This window comes from Cygnus atratus, chromosome 5 (assembly GCF_013377495.2).
Source record: "Cygnus atratus isolate AKBS03 ecotype Queensland, Australia chromosome 5, CAtr_DNAZoo_HiC_assembly, whole genome shotgun sequence".
Taxonomy (NCBI): Eukaryota; Metazoa; Chordata; class Aves; order Anseriformes; family Anatidae; genus Cygnus; species Cygnus atratus.
In genome coordinates, this window is record NC_066366.1 from 54,886,877 (window position 1) to 54,913,330 (window position 26,454).

The 26,454-nt window shown below is 48.7% G+C and overlaps 1 long non-coding RNA gene across 1 annotated transcript; it reads left to right on the forward strand.

Moving 5' to 3' along the window:
- The first annotated feature begins 1,610 nt into the window (after positions 1-1,610).
- Positions 1,611-18,823, forward strand: LOC118250332 (uncharacterized). Its single transcript, XR_004779417.2, has 4 exons — positions 1,611-1,766; positions 10,924-11,021; positions 15,462-15,552; positions 18,765-18,823. It is a non-coding gene; the product is annotated as an uncharacterized LOC118250332 (long non-coding RNA).
- The last annotated feature ends 7,631 nt before the right edge of the window (positions 18,824-26,454 follow it).

Consider the following 26,454-nt stretch of genomic DNA (forward strand, 5'->3'; position numbering starts at 1 on the left):
ACCTTAGAGCCGTTCCATCCTCAGACAAGAATAACTCATTATTATGAGCCTGGGAACAAAACTGCTGCAAGCAAACAGCCAGCCCTGTGCCACTGCCGAGTTCATTCTCAGCACACAGTGTCTTTATACACCGAAACCAAATATTGCACGTTTAGGTTTAAACCGATATCTTTATTTTACACATGCCTGTAAAAGGAGTGTGTAAAAAGCAGGCGGGGTGTAAAAGCTCGCAGTTCCAGAGCAGCTCCAGAGGAGAGCAGGCTCCAGCACTTCTTGGGTGCCTTTTGTGCCGGGGCCAATGCCCATAGCCCTGGATCTGGGCAGTACCCTGGCTGATACACTGTATAGAAATCGTACATATGTCTATATCCATTGGGATATTCGCAAATGGATTTGAGGGCATGGCCACAGATCCCTCCCATCCGCCATCCTCGGTGCATGAAGAGCTGAGCGCAGCTGTGCCAGCGCTGCCCTACCGGCCTAATTCAGTTACCTTTCAGCTCGGCCCACAGCAGCAGGCGGGTGTCCTCCTTAAACCAGCAGCAGCCGACGTTTTGCTCCCCATCGGCCAGGCATGGATCACCCTGAAGTGGAGGCCGAGCTCCTTGCTTCCTGACAATTCGGTGTCCGCTGCTGGCAGGGCCTCGCACGAGCCAAGCGCCGGTATGGCCTCCCCTGGTCAGAACCCATCCCCTGCTCAATGCTCCGTCATGATCTCCTCTCCTCGTGCTGGAAACAGAGCTGCTAACCCCCCCCCCCCCCAGGGCCGAGCAAAGAGGGGACCCCAAGGTCTCCACAGCTCCATTTGCTGGGTGTGCAGAGGGACTGAGGCGGGTCCTGGCCGCCCTCAGCACCTGTCCTTGAGCTGCGGGAGGACCATGCCCCGGTGGTTTCACAGATCTCCTGGGTCCTCACCCCCGCTGCTACTCCCCAGCCTCCTGCCATAACTGTCACCTCGCTGCCGTGCTTTGGGCCTGTCCCCACGGCACCACAGACACAGGCAGGGCCGTGCACGCTCCCCTGACGGCCTCTTTCTTGGGCTGGTGCTTAGGGACACGGTTTAGTGGGTGATCCTGGTGGTAGGGGGTCGGTGGGACCAGATGATCTTGGAGGTCTTCTCTAACCTTAATGATTCGATGATTCTCTCCAGAGGGTCTGGGCTGACACCCCCAGCAGGGAGCTGCCCCTTGTCACACCTCTGGATGAGAGCAGAGCATGTCCTGGGGGTGCACACATCCACCCCCCGGCAAAAGGAAACCCCAGAAAAGAAACCTTGCGCCTCATCAAGTCAACCTTTCCTCGGGCAGATGGGGGCCCTGTGCCAGCCCCACACCCCTTAGTAGTGTGTGTGTATGGCGGGGGGTGTCCACACCTGGGGGTGTGTGTCCACACCTGGGTTTGTGTTCCCACATGGGGTGTGTCTCCCCACGCGGGGGGTGTGTGTCCCCACGCGGGGGGGGGTGTCCCCACGCGGGGAGGTGTCCCCCCACGCGTGGGGCCGGCTCCGCGGAAGGTGCTGGGGGCGAACCCCCGTGGGGGGGCGTCGCGGTGCCGGTGCCGAGGAGGGGGGGGGCCGGGGCCTCGCACCGCCCCGCGGCGCTGCCGGGGGAGTGGTTTCCCCTTCGCCGGCAGCGGCGGGGCCGGTCTGCGGGCGGGGAGGTGCCGCGGCCGGCCCGGGAGGATGCGGACACCCTGACGGAGCTGCCGGCTCCGTGCACGGCCGGCGGGAGGCTGCCGGCCTCCCCTCGCCTCGCCTCGCCTCGCCGGTGAGCCGGGACGGGCCGCGGAGAGGGAGGGGGGCGGCGGGCGGCGGTGCCCTGCCCGCAGCGGGATGCTCGGGGCAGGGCTGCGGGAGGGGACCCCGAGAAGCCCCGGGGCTGAGAGGGGCTGGGGCAGCCCCCTGGGAGCCGATCCCAGCCTCAGCAGGCAGGGGCACCCCGGGGAGCCGATCCCAGCCTCAGCCCGGTGCTTGTGCGGTGCAGGGGGGGCGAGTGCGGAGCGAGCGACGGGGGCAGGAGGAGCAGGAGCTGCTCCTCTGCTTGCCTCTCGTCTTTATTTCCAAGCCCTCCAGATGTTTACTTGTTTTGTAAAGGATGTTAGAGAGAACTCGCTGAAGAATGGGTTGTCCTTTAAAGCAAAACTTGCTTGGCAGGCGCAGGCTGTGTGAAGGAATCCTGATGAATGAGAGTGGCACTGAGGGAGTTGTTGGGCTGCGATCGCCTCAGCTGTTCATTTATTTTGGTGTGTGTCTGTCTGTCTTTTTTTTCTTTTCCGAGGCGAGGAAGTGGGTAACAAAATGTGAGTTTAAGACAATGATGCTTTTGCTTTCAGCCTTGCCGAGCAGGGTGAAAGAACCCCAAAACCCTGCCTTTCCCAACAGGTAGCGAGTGCCACACATGCGGTTACTTGTAGAGAAAGAAAGAGCCTACTTTCCCCTGTAAATGAGGACTATGTTTCACTCCGAGCAAGGGGTGTGAATATTTTCCCACTGCCAAATGAACGTACCACAAAAATTCCCATTTCATCCGGGACAGAGGTGTGTTTGTCGGTGTCTGAACACGGCTGCAGTCACGGAGGGGAGCGAGGCTAGGCTGGGTACAGCATTAACCCCTCAAGCCAGGAGAAGCAATAAACAGAGAAATTAGTTTCCATTAGCCTTTTCCTGACCGAGGTCTTTACCGCAGTCCTATGGTCAGCTGTGCAGTGAAGGAAGCCCTCCTGGCTGTAGGTTCGTGTCGTACTGAGGGACCCCGAAGTTTGTGCTCCTGCAGCCTGGCTCCGTGCACAATGCCTCCTTATGGGAAGCCTGGAAATGAAGGTGAAGCGGGGAAATCTGCCTACACACCACCAGTCCCAAGCCAGTGTTTTCCATCTCTTAGATTTAATGAGCAACAAATTTTGTGCCCAGAAAAGAATCCAGCTCACAGCTCAGGATTTTGATAATTAATATTCCATTTAAAGAACATGTTTTCAGAGTCAACATTGTGATTGCAGAGAGAAAACAAGCAAACAGGGAGCGACTTGACCTGATTTCCCTGCTTTCCCGATCTGGCCTGACAATTTGTCAATCATGTGGAATTTCCTCTAACCTCTCTGGTACATTACTTTAGCAGAAGAAATGAATGTGCAAATATAGTCGCTATTTTGCCTCGCTTCTCACAATGATCTCTTTGTGTTAAGCAACAGGCTTTTGCATAGATCAGGTATCAAGCCCACAGTGTCACAGGCTGAAATTGCTACTTCGCACTCATTTCTGAAATTATGCCCCTGCGTTTGAGCCTTTGTAAACACATCTGTCTATTTTGGAGGGGTCAGACGGAGCAGCCTTGGTCCAGGGCAGATCCTGTGTCATGGCAGGCAGGAGGAGCCCTGCTGGGACTTGAAGGAGCCCAGCATCTGCCTCTCTGCGGTGCCCCTTCCCTTTGCTCCGAGACGTGTGTGTGTGTTCTCTGGAAAAAGCTGTAAGTGAATCAGTTTCCTGCATGTTCCTTCTTCAAAGGAAGACTTTATTGCAAGCCCTAGGAAAACTACCAGCCAATAACAACTCAGGTGGAATGAAAAAGACCAGTTAATACAAACAGGTCCTTAAAACCTTCTCTCAGCCCCTTGCCTTTGTCCCTCTTTAATTGAAAGCGCTGAGGGGCTGTGATCACCTGTCCTTTGCTGTTCGGAGAGAGCACCATCAGTAATGGCATCTGCAGAGCAGACACCAGTGCTGAAGGAAACTGGGTTCTGGCAGGACAAGCCCCTGCTGCCATCAGGGTGGGCTGGCTGATCCCGCAGCATTTTGCCCCATAGAGCCCATGTCCTCACAGGGCTATGATGGAATAGTCCAAGTCCAGTTCCTTTGCAACTTCTATAACATGCAACCTGATTTTTCAGCTCAGTTGCTTCTCTGAGATGCACCCATATAAACTACCCGTATGCAAATATTTAGGAGTCCTCTAGCTTCAGGTGGATGTTAATTGGTTGGCAGAAAGACATGTAGCCTTATCCATGCACATACGCTTTCAGTGTTAATGACTCATTCCAAAAAAACAACAACAAAAAAGCCATACTGCATTTTTAAAATAATATATTTATTTTTATCTATGCATTGTCCTTGCCCTCTGTCATGCCCAACCCTACTGCGATAACACACACTGTTCTCCTATCTTCCATCTCAGGCTGGGGCAACTTTCCATACTTTGGAAATTCAATTAAGGTTAGAGAGCTTTAGTTCCTAGAGAAAAACATCTCTGGTGTTAGCCTGTGGTGTTGTGACACCTGCAGTTTTGCTGTTAATTACCAATAAGGAACATTAAAAGTCTCTTCATTGTCTATGTTCTCTTAGGAGTGTCTGCTTTTTTCTCGTTGTACTGGTGGGTTTTTTAATTTATTTTGTTTTGTTTATTTATTTTTTTTAAATTAACCTCTAACTCTTTTGGTGTTTTGGCTGTATTCAGTTCTGTACTGAATGGCTCAATGTTGCACCATATTACAGCATTATTAACACCATATTCTGATTTCCCTAAAGTTACAAGGAAATAACTAGTTTATCTTTTAAGTAAATACCATTTATATACCTAACCTCTTATCCTATTCTGTTACCTAGAAGTGATAGACTAACCAGAGTATGACAGACTAGCCGGAGCACTCTTCCACAGTGCCAGAAAGACATCAGACATTTCGCAACCCATTTCCCAGGATGTTTCCATCCAACAATCACCTGCTCTGTGTTGATGTCCTCAGATACCTTTTTCCCCGCTCATCTTCTGCTAGTGGGACCATGGCCTGAATTCAGGACCATCCAGAAATACTTAGGAATAGCACAGGCAGATTTCAGCAATCACTAATTCTCACAGGTGCTGTAAGGTGAGGGACAATTGTGGTATGAAATACCAGGGACAAAGAATCGCCATCTTCCTGGGAAGATCCCAGAAACACAAACAAGTGATGATACTTCTTTCTGAGACCCTTTAGCAATGGTTGCTCTGAATCAGAAGGAATGATATATTTATTCCTAAGCTGCAGGGTTCATAAAGTTGTTTTGAGAGACTGAAGCCAATTCCGTGAGCTAAAGCCAATTCAAGGTTCATTGCTTGTGCAGAGCTCAGAAACACTCTGTTTGGCACAGACTTTCGGATCCCAAAAGCACGTTCTCAGATGAGATAGTATTTGCACAACAAGTACCAGAAGAGATACCTCTAAAACCATTTAATAGCTTGTTGAGGCTTAGCTCTAATTTTGGTGGGGATGTTTTCTTAATGAGGTCCTCTCATATCAATCAGCTGCCGAATCCAACGTTAAAAAAATATATATAAAAAAATTCAAACTTTCTCTTGGCATACACTTCCATGAGGACTCTGTGGAGATTTCCATGATACCAAGGTCTACTAGCATTCAGAGGAGCTCGCTTAGTCATTCTTCCCATCTGTTCTGCCTCTTCTTCCCTTTGCTGCTCCGCACATGCTTCCTGGCTGGCTGCTCCTCGTCCCCAGCCCCATGCAGCCTGGCTGGCAGCCCCGCTCCCCTCCTGTGCTCTGCCTGTCCCTGGTGGCATCCTCCGCCGGGAAGCTCAGGTAGTTTAGTGCTGAGATCAAAGAGCTGAAGCAAATGAGCAGCTAGGAAAAAGGAAAAGAAAAACCCACCAGGGAAGCACCCATGCATTGCAAACATCATTTGCTAAAAACTTCCAGTAAATTCACCCTCGAATCATGCAATTACTTGAAAAAATATGGTAGTTAAAAATGGGCACCTTTTAGTTCTTTTTCCTTCTTCTTTTTTTTATTTTTTATTTTTTTGGCCATTTATGAGTCAAGTTTCTAGCTCATCTTTGCAAATGGGGCCAGTAGGAGCTTCAGCAGCTCCAACAACCTGAAGGTTGGGATTTGTGTGCAGTCACAGTGCGCCGGGAGCTGGGGGTGTACAGAGAGCAACAGGCAGCCTCAGCCTCGCTGCGCAACAAGAGGAAGCTGAGTTGGAGTAATCTGCCAGTACGGTGCCCTTTGCAAGCCTGTGTTTTCTAGATTTGGTAGTCCACAGCCGAGTGTTTGAGAAATTCCCCAGGGTGATATTTACCCCAGTAGCTTCTCTGGAGCAGGAACAGCAAAAACTGCTGCTTGCTGCGAAGTTAGCGGAGGGAGGCAGCGCGGTCTGGAAATAGCAGCCTCCTACCCCTTTTCGCTCTCCCAAACTACGTGCTGTGTCTCATGCTGAAATGCCTGCTCCTCCACATTGAGAGTCATTTCATCTCACTGCTTCCTGAGAGAGATCGACATCTTCTGTAGAGCACACGCCGCCGAGGAGAGGAAGGCAGCTTTGGCCTGCGGAGAGCAGAACTCAAGTACTGCGTGGGTGGCCGAAGACAAGAGCTTCTGAAATGAGGGAACAGAACAGATCTCTAATCTCCAGACTCTGACACATATCGCACTTTTCTCAGTTGCTTAGGAAAGAGATTTGCATCCAAAAAGAAGTGGGAGGTTTAAATAGGAGTTCATACACACGCACATTTATCTTCAGTGGTCCATGCTGTAATTTACATTTCTTGAGTCCCATGGAACCCACAACACTTCATAAAATACATCCATTACAAATGTGCAACCAGGGGAAACAAAGATGCTGTCCAAGTTCCTACCCGCGGGGTCCAAGAGCTGAGCTCAGTAGGCACTCATGCGGAAACTGGAGGCTGTGGAGTGTCACTGAGGTAAGCACATAGTTTGGGTTGTGCCAAGATGCTGAAGCTAGCATCCCACCCGCTGCAGATGTACTGCGCATGGTCCTGTCTCTGCATAGTCCAGGCCACCCATGTGGCCTGAAACATTGCAGGGACTAAGCCATAACTCCATCCTCGTAGGACACTGATATAAGACCAAGGTGTAGAAGAGTTGGATCTGCAGAAGCACCTGGCCCTGGAAAATGCTGACATTTCCTTGCAGGGACGTGCACCTTCTGGCACAGTGAGAGCAGCCCCTTCGTGTCTCCATCGACCACAAATGCAGCTCTGTCCTAGATCACCCACACACCCACTTTGGCTGAGCTGCCAGCCTGATCTGCTGCAGCAGAGTGGCCCAAATAAAGCACCCTTTCTTCTGCTGGGTGGAAAATGCTCATGTTTATTGAGAATTGCTGAGCAGGGTTCATTGTAACTTGTCAAAATTTTCCAGTGCGCAAGAATCAAGCAGTAGGCCATAGCTTCTCTTGTTTGACATAATTCTCATGTGCCAATTCTCCTTGTAATCAATAGGGGGGATTTTTTTTTCTTTTCTTTTCTTTTTGTAGCACAAAGACTAGACTCCTTGAATGGAGAAAAGTTTGCATTTACCCAGAGCCTATAAGGGGGCGAGGTGTGCGTGTGTGGGGGGAGGCCTAGGGCTGAGATCCCCATTTGTTTGAGGCGAGGGCAAGCTCCCGGGCCCTGGTGCTCACAGCCCCCCCAAGTACCAGGAGCCATGCCCTCCATCACAGAGGGGCAGGGTGGGGGTCTGTATCTCCAGCACAATTTAAATAGGGGGCTGGCAAAGCCCCTGGGATGTCCCCATTGAAATAAGAAGGGGAGAAGTGATATGCTTGCATACAGAGCAGTGGTTCAGGGCCGATTTCTGCTGCCTATCTACGCTTATTTGTTGCAAGGTGAACCTTCAATGCAACATTGTTAGGCTGTTATCATAATATTTCCATTCGCGCTCCGTGGGGAATGATTAACTTGGGAAGCAGGGAGGGCAGGAGGGAGGAGGTCGTCCCGCCGCGGCTGCTAATCTCGCACCAGCCCTGCCCTGGCGTGTCCCTGTGCCACCCGGCTGTCCCCAGCTATGGGGCAGCTGGGGGATGAGTGGAGTGCGCCTCCAAACACGAGTGACCCCATGTTGGAGGTGCTGCTCCCACCCGAGGAAGCATTTGGAAAGGCAGGGCTCCATTATCAAGCGGCCTAGCTGCACACCACTAGGATTGCAGCTGGTGTCTGGTTCTTCCTTCTGTTTCGCTGACGAGGCACGTTCACCTTAAAAACGTCTCCTTTGCAATTCACGATGAATTTATCCCACAGAAAGGCATCTACTTCTGTGCAGGGCGGTCTCCTCTCTCCCCACTGCAAGGCCACCCATGGCCCAGGAGTGACAGCCGAGCTGGGCCTTCCACACACCCCAGCTGCCCTGAAGAGCTGAGAAAAATCCTGCTTCTGCTCCTGGCTGTCATCCTGTGGGAGATGAGATTGTGGGACAGACTGTGTCCTCGTGGCGTGGAAGCTCCAAACAGGCAGTGGGCCCTAGGTGCTTTCCAAAGTGAGAGAGAAGCCTGGAGAGCACCTTTCAGTGCCTGTTATTTTGTGCAAATCTGTCCCGTTCTGTGGGGTGGAAGCAGGAGGGGCCTTCATCTGGGTAAAGGGGCTGCTGTGGAGGTGTTTCTTGGTCACACAGGTGGAACCAGCTCTCCTGTCATTCCCTAGGCTGTGTCTCCTCACACTTCCCTTGGTGCTGTGGCTACTAAGGAGGCAGGATGTGACAAGCTCGTTGGAGCAGTCCCTAACTCAGTTGTTCTTTACTGGGAAGTGCAGCAGGGCTCTTCAGTCCCCAGCATAGCATGGCCGGGCAGTCCTACAGTTCTGCTCAGCAACACCTCAAGGGCCTTGTGAAAAAGGTTATTACTTTTGCTGGGCTCGTGCACAAACACTCCTCGTTCCCGGCCCAGCCCCAGCATGGGGCTTTCCTCAGAGAAGTCCCCTCCTCGTCCCCTCCAAGGCTGCACAGCTGGGGTCAGAGAAGAAGCTGGTTTGCAAGATGGGGCCAAGGAGGGACGAGGGTTTGAAGGTGAATTTGAGGGGCAGGAGAGGGGTGGTTTGGGATAGAGTACACCAAGTAGCCAGGGCTGGACTGATCAGCAAAGCAGCAAGTGTGGGTATGAAGGTAGGAAGGGACAAGAAGAGGAGCAGAGCAAGGCTTTTCCAGAGTTGTTTCTTGAGAGCTCACCACATGGCCTCAATAGCTGTGCCTGGTTTTTAAAAGATTAAGCAGTATCGTAGAAGCAAGGGTATTAGATAATGTTTCCTCTAGTGTCAGCCAAAGAAGATAATCACACCTATTAGGTAGATAAAGTGAGTATTTACTCTTCAGAGAATAAATGCATTCTGGTGGCTTTATACACTGGTAGCACTGAACTCTCCAAGAATATTGATTAGGCAGAAGTTTCTCTGTTTTGAAGTACGGCTGTGTGGGTGGAAGAAGGGAGTCCTCAAGTGACTTTCTTTCCATTAAAGCTTCCAAGTAGCTGAGCTCCAGGGGCCGATGTCCCCTCTCAAACATTGCAAGCCCCATAGCGCATGGAAGGGAGATTGGTCCTGGGTAAGTTCAACCCTGAAATTCTTTACGGAGAGTGGAAAAGCAATGGGCATTGTTTTTGGTCATTCAATCCCACATGGATCCTCAAATACCAAAAGCCAGGCATCCGCAGATACCTCTAAATAGCAGCTGGCCTGGCGTGGCTTCCAGCCAGTGGCTTTGATGTGCCCAGCTCGTTCTGTCTTATGCCATTTTGTCTTTCGCTGAGAGATGACTCAGTGCAATAACTGTTCTTATGACATCTAATCTTTTCTAAAGGAGAGATTTAAGGTAGATGAGTACTTGCTGAATTTTCATGGGTTTAATAGCAGCTGTTTTGTAATGGGTAGTCGGATAAAAATCTTCTTCCCAGAGTATTGGATAACATGGTATTGGATGCTCTCTGGTTTCCATACAAGAGACCAAGTCCGACTGTAGTCATGAATTTTTAAGGGACAAACATTAGCCTCCCTGAAGTTGGTTTGATCACTGGGAAGGAAAATTGCCAGACAAGAATTAAACCCTCCTGAATTGGATTCTGGGGATGGAGATGCGATTTCCTGCTTCCCTAATTTGCAATAAGCACGGCCTGTGGCATGAGGAGAAACTCCAGAATGCAATGGACAATTTTCCTCTGTTTTTGAAAAAAAATCAGTGTGCTAATCCAGAGTTATAAATCTTGGTAGGAAGGCCTCCAGAACAGGTAGATTTGTTTAATCACTTGGGCTGGTATCCAAACCACTGGAGGATATAAAACATATACACTAGTGCCATTCATTTCACTGAAAACACCTTTTTCCCATCCAAGGAAATAGCTGTGGTTGGCATGAATATATATTTGGCAAGCTGTAGGGCTAAACAAATTTCTCAGAAAATCATCTTTGGCCCAGATACTGACTATATTTCAGCACTGTACCTTCTCAAGCTCTTCAGCTAAGACTTTCTGCCAGGGAAGGCATAAGAAATTAGTGAATCACATTTTGAGCTGCTGGGATCCTCACCTCTGCTCACCAGGCTCCCCCATCCTGATACCAGTCAAAGTAGTACCTTCAGTTTGGTGAAGACCTTTGCAAAAATCATTTCTCCTGTGACATCAGTGAGAAACATGCAGTAATGTAATCCTGTTAGCCTTCTTCCAGTGTATTTTGTCTTGTGTGTTGACCAGTCACTTCAAGAGCAAGAATCTCATTCTTTTATGTCTTGAACCACGTCTCGCTAAGCACACTTATCCTGCCAAACAAGGGGATACATCTTTATTTTCTGATTTTCAAAAATATCATTAAAATTCCTACATGGGAGAATAGCAAAGTGTCCCAGTTTCAGCAGTTTTTATGGAGCTTACACTAAGGAATAAGGTTTATCATCACAAAAAAGAGTCAGATTGCAAGGTATTTCAGCTTTGTGTGGTTTTGGAACATTAATTGCCTGGGCAATTCACTGGGTATGCTACAAGCTACATCCTTAGCAAGATCAGTTCCCATTAGTTACAGAAAATTGCACAGACCTCTGAAGCAGGAGTTTCTGCTGCCTCTTTCTGAAGCAGCGAGCTCACCGCAGTACTCTTTCCCCCCGGTCACTGCTGGCTTTGCCATTGTGGTTGCACGCTCTGACTCTGTCATATTGTCTCTTTCAGACACTTTTAGGATTTGACAGAGTCTGCAGAACATTTCATCAGCAGGAGTGAACATCTGCAGCAGTTTCTGGAAACGACACCCATTTATGTGATTGAAGGTAATGAGCTTTCTTCTGTCACTGCCCCATACTTGTCATTTGTCCCACCCTGAGTCTCGTGCTCTGGCCAGACGTCCCCTTTGTTGCCTTTCCTGCTCTGGGAGGTGGGCACAGGATCAGGGCTCAGTTCGGTGTGCATGTGAGCATCCTCCAGGCCTGGGGCACATAACACATGGCCACGGAGCCCACCAGCCAGCCAAAGCTGGAACCCGTTGGCCATAGGCTTCTTGCTGGTGTGCTGTGACACGCAGTATGTGGTCCTGCTGCCAGAAGGCACTTGCCTATTGTCAGCACAAGCATATAGCACATTTCTATCCCTGAAAAGTCTGAGCAGCATGCAAATTGTCAGAGGTCCTGAGATGGTACTATTTAGGCTGCAAATGCTCCATTCAAAGGACTATTTGAATAGGCTGCTCAGGGTATCTTGGCAGAGAGGAGCTCACTTGTCCACTCTCTGATCCTTGCTTTGGAGAAGAGGTGGTTTAGTTTCTCTTAAGGAAATCTTTGCTTGCATCATGCAACCCACCTGTTTTCCTTCTCCTAGTAAGTGCTACATGGTTTTGAGTCTTGAAACTGGTCTTCATTTAAGTACCGTTTTGCAACCAGGAATTTCATAGGTCAGTTTTGCCCTCTGTTCAGAAACCGAAATAAAAGTGCGTGCATTGTTTCTCACAGTAGGTAGTTTAGCACTTGTCAACCTATATATTGCTCTGTATGTAACTGACCTTCTTAGTGCAATCACAAACAGCAGAAAGTGGGCTGTTCGTTTGCTCCATGCTCCTGGAGAAAGATCAGAATAGCATGGTCCTGTGACAGTAGCGGTTGCATTTAGAATAATCATCTCTGAATGTAGTTTTCTCACAGAAAAGCAAGAATAGATTTTGCTCTTTTTTTCCTAATTGGTATATTTAAGCTTAATTAAACCTAGGGGAAGTAAATGCATGTCTTAATTCACTGCTAGAAGAATTTTAAGGTTCAGAGTAGGTGACTCATCCACCAGAACAGAATTTATTCTTTGTTTGTAAATGCTATTTATTGCCTTGTTTTGCATCACTATGGCTACTGTATGTCATTGGTGATATCAGCACCTACCGTACATAACATAAATGCAAAACCCAGTTTAAAAGAGATACAGTTCTTATAATAATTTGCTTGCATCAGCCACTTTTCTGTTGTATGTAAGTACTTGTCACATAAAAGCAGCAGTAAAAATGGCTCAATATTTTTCCATCAAAATTGGCTGAGAAGTAAAATCTCTCCTGCACATAAATCATACCACAGTTAAAAAAGCCCTAAGCAGCAACTAAACTCCCCTTTCAGATTCTGTGGCTTTATAAAAAAAATCAGTGATGTCCTACAAGTGATTTCAAAGTTTTAGATGAGCTGATTTGCAGTGGCATTCACAACTGTTTTATTTCTCGTTATTTTTAGTGTTAAACACCTAGTTAAGATTGTTAGAGGCATCGCTGCTTTCCCAGCCCATATAGATTTCTTCTGCTTTCCTTTACTGTTTCTAAGTGGAGACTGAGAACAATTAATCTGTTCCAGTTAAAGCCTAATTCTTCTGCCAATTGCATGCCCCCCTGTTCTTTTCTGAAATGCATCAAGTACAATCGCTTCTGCCATCCTATTCAATCAAACCCTTAAGTTGCACAGATTTTTCAAATGGCCTGGGCTTCAACAGCTTGGGAGCTGATTCACGGAGGCATCTGCTGGAACACTGGCAGGACTGTCACCATTTTCCTAGCCAGAACCATTTGTCTTTGTCATTTAGAAATAATCTGCGGGGTGTAATGTGGTCTTTGGGAAGCACAGAGCCCGTTATTGCTCAATAATAGAATTTCATGAGGTCTTAACAGCATCTCTGAGCTCGTATGACACGTTTGAAAGTGCATGTGTGGCTGCATCTCTCTGATGTCCTGTGGAACAAGGACGGAGAAGTGATTTACGCACTCGGTATGTACTGAAAGCCTGCTAAAATAAACCAGCAAGCTGTGGGCAGCCGCAGCAATCTTCTCCTGGCTAGCAGGGACTGACCCCCAGGACACAAGCAGTGGGATGTGTCTTCTCCATGATAGCCAAGCCCAAGACTTCATAAATCCTGGCCCCTCACAAAGCCACAAAGCTGAGATTATTTCCAGGCAGACACACACGCTCTCTCATCCAAGTCCCTTTCCCTTCTGTCCAGGATGAGAGGGGATAGGGCACCAAACCCTGAAAAGGAGCCAAAACGAGAGGCTTGCATCTTGGGCACTGTCAGAGCTGTGGTCCCAGTGCTCCCCCAGGCTGACGGCTGGCTCTGGCTAGCAGGATGTGTGTCAGCCCCCCCAGACCAGCTCCGTGGGTGATGACCAGAGAGTCGGGGTGGGAGAGCAGAGTTCAGCTATGGCCTCAGGAGGGGCAGCAGGAAGGACACAGAAGGGTCCCTCTGGGACCAGAGCAGAGATCAGAATGGGAAAAGAAGGCAAGAGCTTCAGGAGCACTGGGGGTGATCAGAGGGAGGAGACAGCGCAGGGAAGGGGCAGGGAAGGGTCCAAAGGCCTTTGGGAAAGGGTCTTCCATTTCCAGATCCCCATCCTGTGGCTCTGTAATCCACAGGTGCCCAATGGTATAGCACACTGGAGCTGCAGGAATAAAAGCAGGTGTCCGTAAAAAAGTCTGCATTTTACTGGTTTGGGTGGTTTGTGATGTCTTGGTGCTCCCTGTTGCAGGGGCTGCAGGTGACAGTGAGCACAAAACTTCCTCCCAGCAGGCAGAATTTGTCCCTCTGCTACTGTGCAGTGGATCTGGGTGGGTTTAGGCTGGGGGCATGCCCAGATCAGGCACCAGTCCAGCCTCTTGCTGAGTTTTGTAGCCCAGTTCCTCTCTCCTGTTGTGTGTGTGTCCCAGGAAGCACGCTGCTTAAATCGGCGCTGGCTGGGCCTGAGGCTGGCTTTTCAGGGCTTTTCCCTAAGCTGGCGGATGCCTATGGTGTCGGGTCCTAGCTCACAGCCAAGCTCAAGTGTCTCCTGGGTCTGCCATGCTTCTTTTTAAATATGATGCAGTGGCAGTGAAAGTCTCTGCGATATCACGCTGCTCCGTGCTACAGCTAATTAAAGTCATTGTGAAGGGTTTTGTAGTAATTGCAGATATTGTAAAATTCAGTTTTGTGGGGTAATTGGTAATGTAAGCCTGAAACAAGCTATCCTTAAGATGTTTTAGTTTGCATTTCTCAGTAGGAGCAGCCTTGACAAAGGAGGCTTTTGTGTGTGAAGCGGGACTAGAATTAATGGCAGCCTTTAGTCGTGCCCAAAGGGGAGCTTGCTGCGGGGCGGGCTCGCTGCCGGTGCCTACGTTCTGCCTGCTGCAGCAGCCTGGCAGCGAGCCCCTGCTGTCCCTGACGGTGGCACTTGTGGGGCCAAACCCACCCAGGGCCGAGGTATTCCCACCCGAAAGGAGCGTGGCCCCTTCGGTCTGTAGGTCACGCCGAATGCTTCAGCCTCTGCTCGCTGCTACGCCTAATGAAGTTTTTGGGCATCCTACTTGAGTTTTTCAATAGAAAGGGTAATTGCTGTATCTCTAAATCACAAATGTGGGGAAAATCCTTGCTCCACAGAGATGCAGCTACTCAACCATGGGCTGGGCTGTGCCAGCAGCCCATGCCAGAGCTCCCCCTGCTCCAGGCTGCCCAAATGCTGACAGTGGGACAAGGAGAGCGCAAGGGCCGGAGCTGTAGTGCCTCGAGTGCCGAACAGCACAGGGTGATGGTTAATGGGCACATAAGCAGCTTAGGCTCTTAAGTCCCTGATTTAAATGAGATTTAGGTGCCAAACCTTCCCTGATGCATTTGAAAATCCCACTCAACACCTCTCTGAACGTTCAGGGAAATAAAGACTACTGAAAATCTGGCCCTTAGACACCGATACAGCTGGTGTGTCTGGAATTAACAGTTTAAAAAGAAGTGCTGGCTCGTGACTAAATGGAAGAGACATCTGGGAAGAGCAAATATTGAAGACGTTATGAAGAACCAGAATGAGAATTTAATTCAAGGCTGATATTTGCACAGTAACTTTTTTTTTTTTTTGTCCACAGATTCAATTTCAGGGGGGACATCACTGCTGCTGCTGCTCCTGGATTTGCCCCCAAATGCAAGCAACGCTCCCTGCACGGCATGGCAGCACGTTAGATGCCATTGGCTTGAACCTGTGATTTACACTTTTTTAGGGAAAAAGATGCAGCAGATTAAGACAAGGGGTAGCGGGACAGTGGAGCTGTCACTCCACTGAAGACCACAGCAGTGCAGCAGCAAACACACGTGCCCAAGAGACGAGGGAATATTTTGGGGGCTGTTTAGAAAGGACAGTCTGCATGATAGTTATTAGAACAAAATGCCTGTTTTTAAACTACCCGCGGGGCCAAAGCACAGAGCTGAGTTTTCCATTTCTGTTTTGATATTTGCAGCATGACAGAGGTGATGAACACACGGGAACCGGTGATGGAGGAATTCACGCTCAGCCAGTCTCCTGAGGAAGAAGGAGGCCCTTCCAGCCAGGTACCACTAGAAAAACTATGTCCTGATTTGCTTTTCAAAAGCAGTGTAACGCAATAATAACTTTTGTGCACGTATATATGAAGATATGATGCAGACACCCCGCAAATACTGTCCCACAGCTTTTACACAGCCACCTGTGCAATGAGCTCCAGGCTCGAAGGGAGCTCCCTCTTTTAGCAAAGAGATGATCTGAAATGACTGCAGAATTCACCCAGATAGCTATGGCTCCAGTTGCACTGGCCAGGCGCAGGACATTTTCTGTCCCCAGGCAGTCCCACACCCACACAGCTGCCCAATTGTGGTGCTGTTTCCCACAGGAGGGACCCCAGTGTCCCGAGGCACCCCTGTGGCAGCCCCCTCGGCCCAGCTCGGTTCCTGTGGTTGTGCTTGTGACTTGGCGTGTGGCTGCTGGGGGACAGACCTCCTCAATGTGTCCTGCTGGATTCAAGTTGCTTCTCAACACGAGATGTATTATTGCAAGCGGAGTCAGTGCTGTACCTGAGTAACTGCTGTAGGAGAAAACTGCTATAGGTTAGAGTCAAACATTTGCAAGTCGGCGAAGTCAGAACTGAAAATTTGCAAATTCCTTTTAGACCACTGGGGCGTATAATGAAAGGCCGTGTGCAGCTAGAGCTCACCATAGACCTTCCTTGGCTTCACCAACCTCACAGGATAGACACTGCGCACTCTCAGAGCACATTTTCAGTATTTTCTTTTTTCACTGAGTGCCCAGTCCCTGGTTTTCATCAGTGTGTCACTGTACCCTGTCCAGACTCTGTGCCAGCCACAACTCCATGAAGTCTTTTTCCTAGGTGTCTCTGCTCACCTACTCCAGAGGTTTTTTCCATCTGGCTTATCCCCACCTCTGGGCAGGATGATCCAATCCCCACTTTAGTGGTGGCCAGCAGACGCAAGAAAGCAAAAAGAAACGAGAGGTAATGCAAAGCCAGTGACTCAGCAGGAAAGCTAGCTTTCTTCCAGCAACTTCCAAGCCCTTTGGCCAGGAGACCAGTCCTTCTCTTCCTGCAGTCTCCTGCCCACTCGTCGCACACTCCAGCTTCCGCAGAAAAACACCGCGCTGCTTCCTGCCGGTCCTGACTCATTCCTGGGGGGACGTGGTAAATGCTGGGCACCGGGGGAAAAACATGACGCGGTTCGTGTGAGGAAAGGCCGCAGGAGAACAGCACGAATGAGAACAGACAAACTGAAGCTACACAGGTGCCTTTCCTAAATTTTGTTGCAGCCTTAACAGTCACCTTTCAGCACATTTTTAGACCAGTTTGTTTCATTTCTTAGGTCTTCAGAAAGATGGAAAAAAGAGGAATTTTGTTGCACTGGGTCGCCCCTGCCAGGGATTATGGGCAAGTTTGGGGACAAGGTAGCACTCTCACAGTCCTCTGCCACCCAAGCAGACTGAGCAGGTCACTGTCCCCTGTATGGGCAGCCCTGCGAGACAACAGGGCAATTTAACCACAATTTTCTGTCTATTTTCTGTCATCTGAGCCATGAGGATCACAGACCAAGGCTCCTCCATGGGTCTGAAGAAGAGTGCACAGCTGCTCTGAGGTGTCTCTGGACCTGCCCCAGCAAGGGTGTTGTCACCGTGGCGCATGTTTGGAAATAGCTGGGAAATATTAGCAGCTTCTTAAGAATTCCTCCCAGTCAAGACAGCTGCCATGGCAATTTATTTTCAAATTATAAACAGGTCTGGAGGAGGCTGTATAATGAGGAGTTGGGGGAAACTTTTCTGATAGGCAGCGTGAGCAGCATTGCTTGATCAGGACAAGTTACACCCATGTGAGTGCAGCTTGGGGAAGCATTAAAAAGGTTTAACCTCAGTGATTCCCTTGGTCTAGCTGCACTGAAGGACATTCTCCTATAGAAGACTCCTTAACTGTGTCTCAATTTGCAAGACTAACAATAGTATAAAACATTTTTCATCTTCGTGTACATTTGCAGGGATGAATCAATCCCCACAATACTATCCTGGATAGATAGAAATGTGCTTGCTGCTTTCCAGACACATAGGAAGGGAACTGTCCCTTCCCACAGGCGTGCATCCCCATGCCAGCACTGGTGCCAAGGGGGCAGCTGAGTCTTGAACTGTTAGAAAGGAGCAGCTCACGGGATGAAGGGAGATTGCAAAAGTCACAGAGCAAACACCTCCAGTGCGTTATGACACTACAGTCCCCAGGTCCCTGGCAATGTCCTGGGGGACATGCCCAATTTTAGGGTGGTTGGGGAATATCTGCATGTTTCTGCCTGTGCTTGTAGCAGGAGCTGTGTTGAGACTGGCTCACATAACAGCAGTGCTTGGTCTAACCAGAAACCCTGATACAGTGGTGAACACATTGCAAATACGTGGGCAGGTTCCCACCAGCACACAGCCAACACATGGAAGCACCTGGAGTTTAATTGGGATGGTTCTTTTCTCAGCCCCTGATTTTCAGTCACCTGGTCTGCCCCTTCCTGGAGGACCTGGAGTGAGTTTTTGTCCAGGAAAAACAAAAACAAAATCAAACAAAATCAAACAAACAAAACAAACAAACAAACAAAAACCAACCACAAAGCAACACAAAACAAAGTACCCTGAGGGACTGTAATGAACCAGCTATATTGAAAACAAGAAAGCACTTTTATGTGTTATAATATCATTCACTACAAATACCTAGTTCAGCTTCAAACTCTAATCCCTACATAATGTTTGACCGGCAGATTCAGTGTGACAAATGTAATAGTAGCTGGCGCTATCCTCTGTGTAAAGATGATCTCTGGGGCTACCTGCTTGAATGCACCATAAAATATAGTTTCACGTAACATAAAAGAGCTCTGCAGCATGGCAGCTTCTTAATAAACTGTTACTGCATGAAAATATGAATAAATCATATCAGAGCAAAAGGACGACAGCCAGAAGGGCTGGAGCAGCCTCTTAACTTACCATTACAGCAACGACCTTGGTGTCCTACAAACCCACCAGAAGTGAAACACGGCGGTTTGGCAACACGGTGAATTTTGTTGCCAAAGTCTCTGTTTTCTCTGTGCACAGTGGATCACACAGGTCAGTCTGCACCAGATCGAAGGGGGTTTTTGATGGACATTTTTGTGCATGTCAGGTGTAGAAAGGATGCTAAGATGGAGCATGTACCCTGCTTGCTCTGAACATGGATCCCTGGGCAAGGCTTTGACAGGCGTGTCCCCAAATCTCTCCCCAGGGCTTCCCAGACACGCGTGAGAAATACCCCAAGCTGTCCAAAAGACTACCATCGATCGTGGTGGAGCCAACTGAGTCCGGGGAGGTGGAGAGCGGGGAGCTGCGCTGGCCTCCCGATGACCTGAAATCAGCAGAAGACAAGGGCCTTCATGGAGACCAAAGAGTCTGCGTGCAGCAGCAGCAGCAGGTGGATCTGGAAGGTCTGAATGAGTAGTTTTCATCCTTGTTCCCCATAGGAAAATAGCAGTTTCGGGCTATGCCATGCACTGAGGTCAACAGAGTACCAAGTAGCAGTGGGTGCAGAAACACCTGCAATGGAAAGGGAGTCCTGTGGGCTGAAAATGTCCTTGTGGCTTTCGAGGACACAGAGTTTACAATTGCATCAGGTTCAGCGCTGGCCACTCGCATGGCCATCAGGCAGTGCACTGCACATCAGCGGTTCACTCTAGGAAACAATAGCCCTGTTCAATGGTGTCTATCTACCTCCCCATCTCTTAGCCTAGAAGCAGAGTATTTAATAGCTCTGCATTTTCAAAGCATTGTGGTGTCCCTGGAGTGCATTAATGTAACAGGAGCTCACAAGTACGTAGATATGACTAATGGTGTCACTGTGGGGTAAATATGGCTAGAGATAAGAGCTTGTCAGTGTAGCTTGTTCTCTATTTCTGTTTTTTTCATCTCAGTGCTCTTCCTTAGAGAGTGACACGGTTTCCATTTCAGTGCACCAACATTTGCCATGCAAAAGCCCAGAGGCAGCAGTGAGGATGGGGTGCAAGATGCACCTTCCCTTGCCTTCCAGGGGACAATGACACCAGGTCTCATCTTGAAGTGTCAAATCCTCTTCTGTTCCAGCAGCCATTTCTAGGTGGTGGCAACCACAGGGTTGTATCACTCAAGAAGACGTATGAGTCAAACGTACGGCCTGAGCTCCAGGCTGTGCATTACGGCCTCTGTGTTGTGTTTGTGCAGTGGCACTGGGACTTGTTATGTCTTCAGAGCTGAACATTTGAGCAGGTTCACTGAGACAGCAGGTAGCCCTCCCACGGTGGCGGCTGTCCTGTTTTTAACGAGAGGGGTCATCACCTCATCTCATTAATACCCATCCTGAGGTCTGAAGTCCCTGTGAAGTCAGGCTGTGATGCACTCAGAGTACCCTACTCCAGGTTCAGCTGCTGGTCTGCAAGTACAGTAAATTACCAGTTTCAAGGCTGAGCACCCTGACGGATCATCTGCTTCGTGCAGCAGGGAGTCAAATGAAGGATGATGTACAGCGTGGGGGAAAAAATACTGACAAACAATTTCTTTGCAGATACTTTAGCGCATCCAGCTCAAGAAGTGGAAGACAGTACAGATACTCTCGAAAGCAGAACTGAAAAGGATGAGTAGGAACTCCGTGGCCTCAGAAGTGAAACTTCATTGTGAATGTTGTTGACAAGCTAACACACTCTGAAGACATGTCAAACTAATTTGTATTTAAATCTGCAAGGGTTTTATTTAGTTAGTACCTGGTAAGAAGTGTATGGGCTTTAGAACTGTTCTTTTTAACATTTTGCTTTTCAGGCTGGGATTCATATTATTTGTTTAATTTTTCCTTAGGGAAAAAAAAAAAAGCAACATGTTAGGAAATGCATCACAGACATGAGATTACAAAGGAAAAATGCTCCTAATTTCAATTAGCACATTTCATTGGATTTACCTTTTTTAAGCAAGGCTGCTTTCAGGTATCAACAGCAGGACCAAGGGGTTACATTTCTCCAGAAGGGATGTCTTAAATCTAAAACCTTTCTTGTTTTTAGCCATTTAAAACTAGCACTGTGATATTATGGACAATAGATGTAATATAATGTCACCATTTGATTTTGTAACTTTTGTATAGAGACGCAAGTGTAAGATTAGCCTCCATCGCTACGCAGGATCTCCAGGCTGCCGCCCGGGTGCGGATCAGAGCAGTTCTCTCCCTTTGGCTAACCTGTGCAAATTGAGATGAACCAGCCTTGTACTAACCGTCTTTTCGATAAGGCTCTGAAGCTTCAGAAACGCTTTCTTGCTGTACATTGACGAGCTGGAATAGCTAGTCGCTGGTGTTCGTGGAGTGAGACCGTTCGTTGTAGATTTGGTTGGGTGGATCGTGCTGTTTGTGCGCACTTCGGGGACCAGGTCCAGCTCGCTACTGAAGCCAGTGAAATGGCTCCTGCTTCTGCCAAGGCTGGATTTGTCCCACCTTGTTAATAGAAGTTGTTGTGACTATTCTTTTGGTATGTTTTGTGTATAAAATAGGTGCAGAGGCTCAGCTCTTCCTCCCTCAGCCCAAGCTAGGCAGTGTTGGGGCAGGTGAGGGGAGCTCCGTGGCACAGCCCAAACCTCCTCTATATTCGCGGAGCCTTTCCACATGATGCCAGGTCCCATCCGAGCCATCTGTGGTGGGAAGGGGTGGAAAAGGGCCAAGGTGGTGGGATGCACACCGGCCTCTGTCCTGCCCTGGCAGTGCTGCCCACGGGAGCACGTATGGCTTGGAGGTCCTCACCTGTGGTACAGCCCCCTTGGCTGTGGTTGCACAGCCACCTCTGGTAGGCCACAGCTCGTGGTGGGACAAGCTGTCTCCGCATGCATCAGGTCTCCGCTGGATTCTCCTTCTCTCTCTGCCTGGAGATGGATCTGGGGGCCATTTTCACAGGGGTGAGCCTGCTCCTCCACGGGGACCTTCCAGAGACTCCCTCCAGCCAGGCACCATCCCAGGAGAAGCAAAGATCTCAGCCCAAAACATTTCCGCTTGGACAGTGTCGGTGGAGATAATGCATGTTCTGAAAAGGGTTCGACTGTTTTGGTGACAAGTGCCCTGTAAGCTACGAAGTTGGATTTCTCCATCTCGGCAGGGCTGGATGGGGTCTGTACTTCCAATTAATGTTGCATCCGGAAGAAGCCGCTCGCTGTGGGTGGAAAGAAATAACAGGATTTCTTCCAGCGTTAACTCCCGAGTTGACTTTCAAGTGCATTCTTCTATCCAGTAATAATTTTCTCTAAAGGAAACTTTTAATTGTGTGATGATGGATAAAATTTACTGGCCAGATGTATTGATAAGATAAGTTTATACCTTCTTAGCAACCAAATTTAATATATTTACTTACAAAGAATTCTGTGCAATGAATGTTTAATACAAAGGAAAGAGACTATTTTACTTCAAAGCAACATTAATTTATGTACAAAATTATAGCTCATTATTTGGGGTGTTTGGGATCTAGGACCCTTTTTATAAGCAGTGTAGTGTAGTATAACGTGATACTTAAGTTAAACTTTGCGCTCTCAACCTATATAACAACCTGTTTTGCCTTTTTGGTGTAGACATTCTTACCCACGCTGTCAGAGAACTATTCTGTTGAATGAATGGTCAGAGCACCAGATCTTGACAGAGCAGTGGAGGGTGTCAAGCAGACCTCCTAAACCCGGCTGCTGTCCCTGCCACCCCCTTGGCTGGTGGCAGCCTTCCTGCAAAGCCGAGGAAGTGGGAACAAGCTGGGTAAGGCACTGAGAAGCGACACGGGGCTGCAGCTCGGGTGCGAGGTGCTCTTTAAATGCGGCCCCTGCACCAGCTGCTGAGAAGTTTTCCGAAGCTCTGGGGAAAAGCAGCAAGGATGACGATGTATTTTTGGCTGCGTGATTTCCTTTAACCTGCGTCTGCCCAGCTCCGCGAGGAATGACGTTAGACGTGTTGCTTGATTTGCTTTTCACTTTATAAAAGGAAAACCAGTTGTTTGGAACACTTCCCCCAATTTTATGCGCTCTCTATCTGCTTTCAGACGCTCCCTCCCTTCCTGCTCTGGATGGCCCTTATCCCATTTCCACCTGAGGTCAATGGCACTTCCCTAAATAAGTTTCCCAAAAAAACAACAAAATTCTACATCCACCCTGAAAATACGCCTCAGGACGCTACTTTTTTGGGTTGGAATACACAGCGCTGCAGCCCATGCAGAAATGCCAGATTTCCTCCTTCCAGCCTCATTACTCCCCTCTTTCCTGTTTCCTCTTTCACGCAGCTCCCCCTCAGTATTTCAGCTGAAGCAAATGGATGCTTCAAACTTCAGCTTTCCACTAAAGCAGTGTGGCCCCAGTTTAACTACCACGCAAAGCCAAACTCCTCCTCCCATTTTTATTTTTCTGAACATGGACCAGAGGCCCTAAAGTAGGAGAGCAAGATAGAGAGAAACTTGTTTTATACAAACAAGCCCTATTTATTCAACTTGCAGGTCTATGAATGTCCACTTACTTTGTCTGTGTGCAAGTGTTGTCTCTCTGATAAACTCAATAGTTGTTTTGTATTTTTTTTCTGGATGAAAAGCTTTGTAGAAACTAAAAATGAAAAAAAAAAGACATTCAGTCATATTTTTCTAGTCTAGCTTGTAGAATATTTCATGTAGTGCAGAAAGGAAGTTTTATGGAGTAAGACATTGTTGGATTTTGCTCTATTTCAGTTCTTTCTAATTTTGTAAAATGCCACCTGTACATAATACTCGACTAATGTATGTCCTGTAGATGTATTACACCGTTTAGCCTATTAAATGCCTATAATGGACCGATTGGAAGATGTGGTGTAGCTGCAGCGTCTTGCTTTAAAAGCACAGAGATCCACTTGGGCAGCTGCTGGCCCACCGCTGGCGCAGGGAAGGCAGCCTGCCCCATGCCTGCCTTTGCCCCTGGCACGCAGCTGAATTCAGATCCACTCCCTCGGCACTTGCCATTTCCACTTCTTTCCGTCGAGCCCTGCCTCGACCCTCAGCTTGAACCTCACCGCTCCTTTTCGGGTGTTTCTGGCAGCCCCTCGCCCCGGGTGGCAGCCGGTCCCCACGTGCCGCGAGCCAGCTGGCCGCCTTCCCTCACCCCCTAATGCGATGCACATTTTTAGCATTTTCTGGAAAGGCTTTTGTGGAGCCCAGCAGGAACTCACATTACTAGAAACCTATACCCGCGCAAGGGGAGCGGGGTCATGTGGCAGCGAAGATGAGAGGCAGAGATAGCCTGCGCTGAACAAACAATTTTTTATTTTTTTTTTTCCCCAGAAATGCCAACTTAACAAAAAGCTAGGGATCGGGTAAGTGGGGGTGAGACTCTGCCCCTTCCCATTATCGAGAGGCTCAGTGCAAAAGCAGCTCTGCTCGCTGGGATGGGTACACCAGCACGGCACAGAGTGCTGCCTGGGGACACAGCTAGCCCCTCTGCAGCCAGGCTGGGGACCTGCCACCCGCGGTGCCCTGCAGGCAGCACTGGCCTGGGGCAGGAAATTCTCTGAACCCCAAGGGGCAGGCGATGGGCCCAGCTTTGGCACTGCAGCACTTGCGAACCTGATGCCTGGCGTCACTCCGTACTGGAGTTACACTTGTGCCACGCATGGAAAATCTCCGGTCTGGGCATAGATTTCCCCAGGGGTTGGGGGTAGGGAGACTGACTCTGCCTCCTTCGCACCTTCCTGGGTGTCTGAGCCCACACCTGGGGCATGCAGGAGCCGTCCCTTCCTTCTGGGGCCATCCTGCGTGGTGTCCAGCCACAGCAGGATGCAGCAGGTGCTGCCTGGTGGCTGAACGCAGTTGCAAGCGGGGCAGATGTTATGTTGCTGTGAGATCCATGCTGAGCCCTGGCTGCTCATGGGAACACTGTCCTCTTGCTCCTAACATTTCAAACTTCAATCAACTACATTCTCAGGTTCATTTAATGTTTTCCCATTAACATATTATCAGATAATTTAGTTTATTCAGATGCCTGCTTAATAATTCTTTCTTTTAGCTGTATCCTGTTTAACGCTGCTGTCTAAAGGAGCAAATAACTTTTTCAGAGGAATTAGCCTGTATTTAAACCATCTGAGCTGGAAACTGACTTCTATGGTGTTAAGCTAAAAAGTTTCACTTCCAAATCAAACCACATCCTAAGTTGTGTTTTTGACAGCTTTTGTTTTTAATCTAGTATTTGTGTGAATTCCTCTCTGGAGAGAGGTGATCCCTGACAGTGACAGGGAGCCGCGTCTGCCACAACAGGCAGCACATCCCTTACGTTCACGTTACAAACGCTGTTACCCAGATGCACTGCTTCCGCCGCAAATTACAGCAGGAGACCTTTCCTCATTTTATCTTTGAAAATAAACTGTGGCTTTTATTTCAGTGAACCAATGTTTAAATGTTTAATTTCACGCAGTTCTCTAAAATGAGGATTTTAACAAAGTTTCTTTTTTTTTTCTTTTCAAAGTTTTCACTGAAAAAATTAAACTTGAAACATTAAAAAGCTGCAATTTTCCCTTAAGAATGCTGATAAAGCACTTTCCTCCATTTTCGCCAACATTTCTGCCATGAAGCTCCCAAAATCTTCGTGCCGAGCCTTAGCAGACCTCCGCTCTGCATAGCCCAGGTGGGAGCGGGGGCCTCCGGGGAGGTGGGTACACAGACCTTCCGATCCTGGTCACGCTCTCAGCCTCCAGACTTTACACTACAGAGGACAAGGATCTTTTCGTCCTGCCTGACGATTCGTGCACACACCCCCCGAAGGAAATCTGTTTAAAGCTCCCGTGATTGCGGTGAGTCCAGCCGTTAAATGGATGTTTGCAATCACGCCAGCATTCCGCTTCAGCAAGAATCCCGGAGTGTGACAGACTATCTTTATGAATTAGTCATTTAATTTATGAAACGTGGGTTGGATATTGTCACATACTCAGGTGTCCTCCGTACCCCTGACAGCTGCACTCCCCAGCATCGCTATTCAGTGGGTGACGCAGCCACGAAAACCCCAGGGACTGGGATGCTGCCTGGACGGACAGCCAGACCTGGGAGCTGCGGAAAGCTCCAGGTACCACACTGCTGGAAGCCTGAGAGTAAATTATTGCCCCTGCTAACTGTTCACTGGTGACGATTCAAGCAGGAAGGAATAGCAGAGGGACGTGTCCTATCAACCCAGCCTTCCCCCAGCCTAGCTGGCAGCCCTCGTGTGCCCTCCAGGGTTAGCCCTTCAGTCTGGTCAGGTCTTGTGACAAAAACATGGGGGCAGCACAAAATAAACTAGTCATGGGATGAAAACTTGATGCTTAAGACACAACTGGCAAACACAAGGAAGAAAAGAAGAGCAAAAGCAAACCGGCCCTCTGGCCCCTGCCAGCCCCAGCACCTCCATTTTAGCTCAGGGTCTCTCTTTGGACCACATCCAGTGGCCTGGTTACATTCAGTGACCCTTTAGCATAGGAGCACATCTCAAATTCAGGCTGTACCTCTCAAGCATGATTGTAACTGAGGTGACACATCTGAGTTCCCAGTTCACACAGAGGCTAAGGTGCTGCTGCCTATTTATAGCTGGGCTGGGTTAAATAAAGTGGCTTATTCATCCCTGAGGTTTTGAACAAATTCCAGGGAGGACAAAGGGCCTAGTGTCTTTTCCCCCATTCCTTTTTTTTTTTTTTTTTGGCCTAGTTTGTACAGGCAGAGCTCAGTCTTGTTCCAAGACTAGAAAATTATTTGCTGGCTTGGCACAAGCTGCTGTCCAGCTGAAATCATCTGTACAATTTTCATATACATTATGAGAAAAAAGCAGTCATTAAAATGCTACAAGGTATTGATGCATGGTCTCAAACCATGTCTGCAGATCCACTGATAAGAGTTCCCATAAATTTGGTGGCATGGTTTTGGGTCTACTGCAGCTGAGAGATGCCTTTGAACACCGAGGGG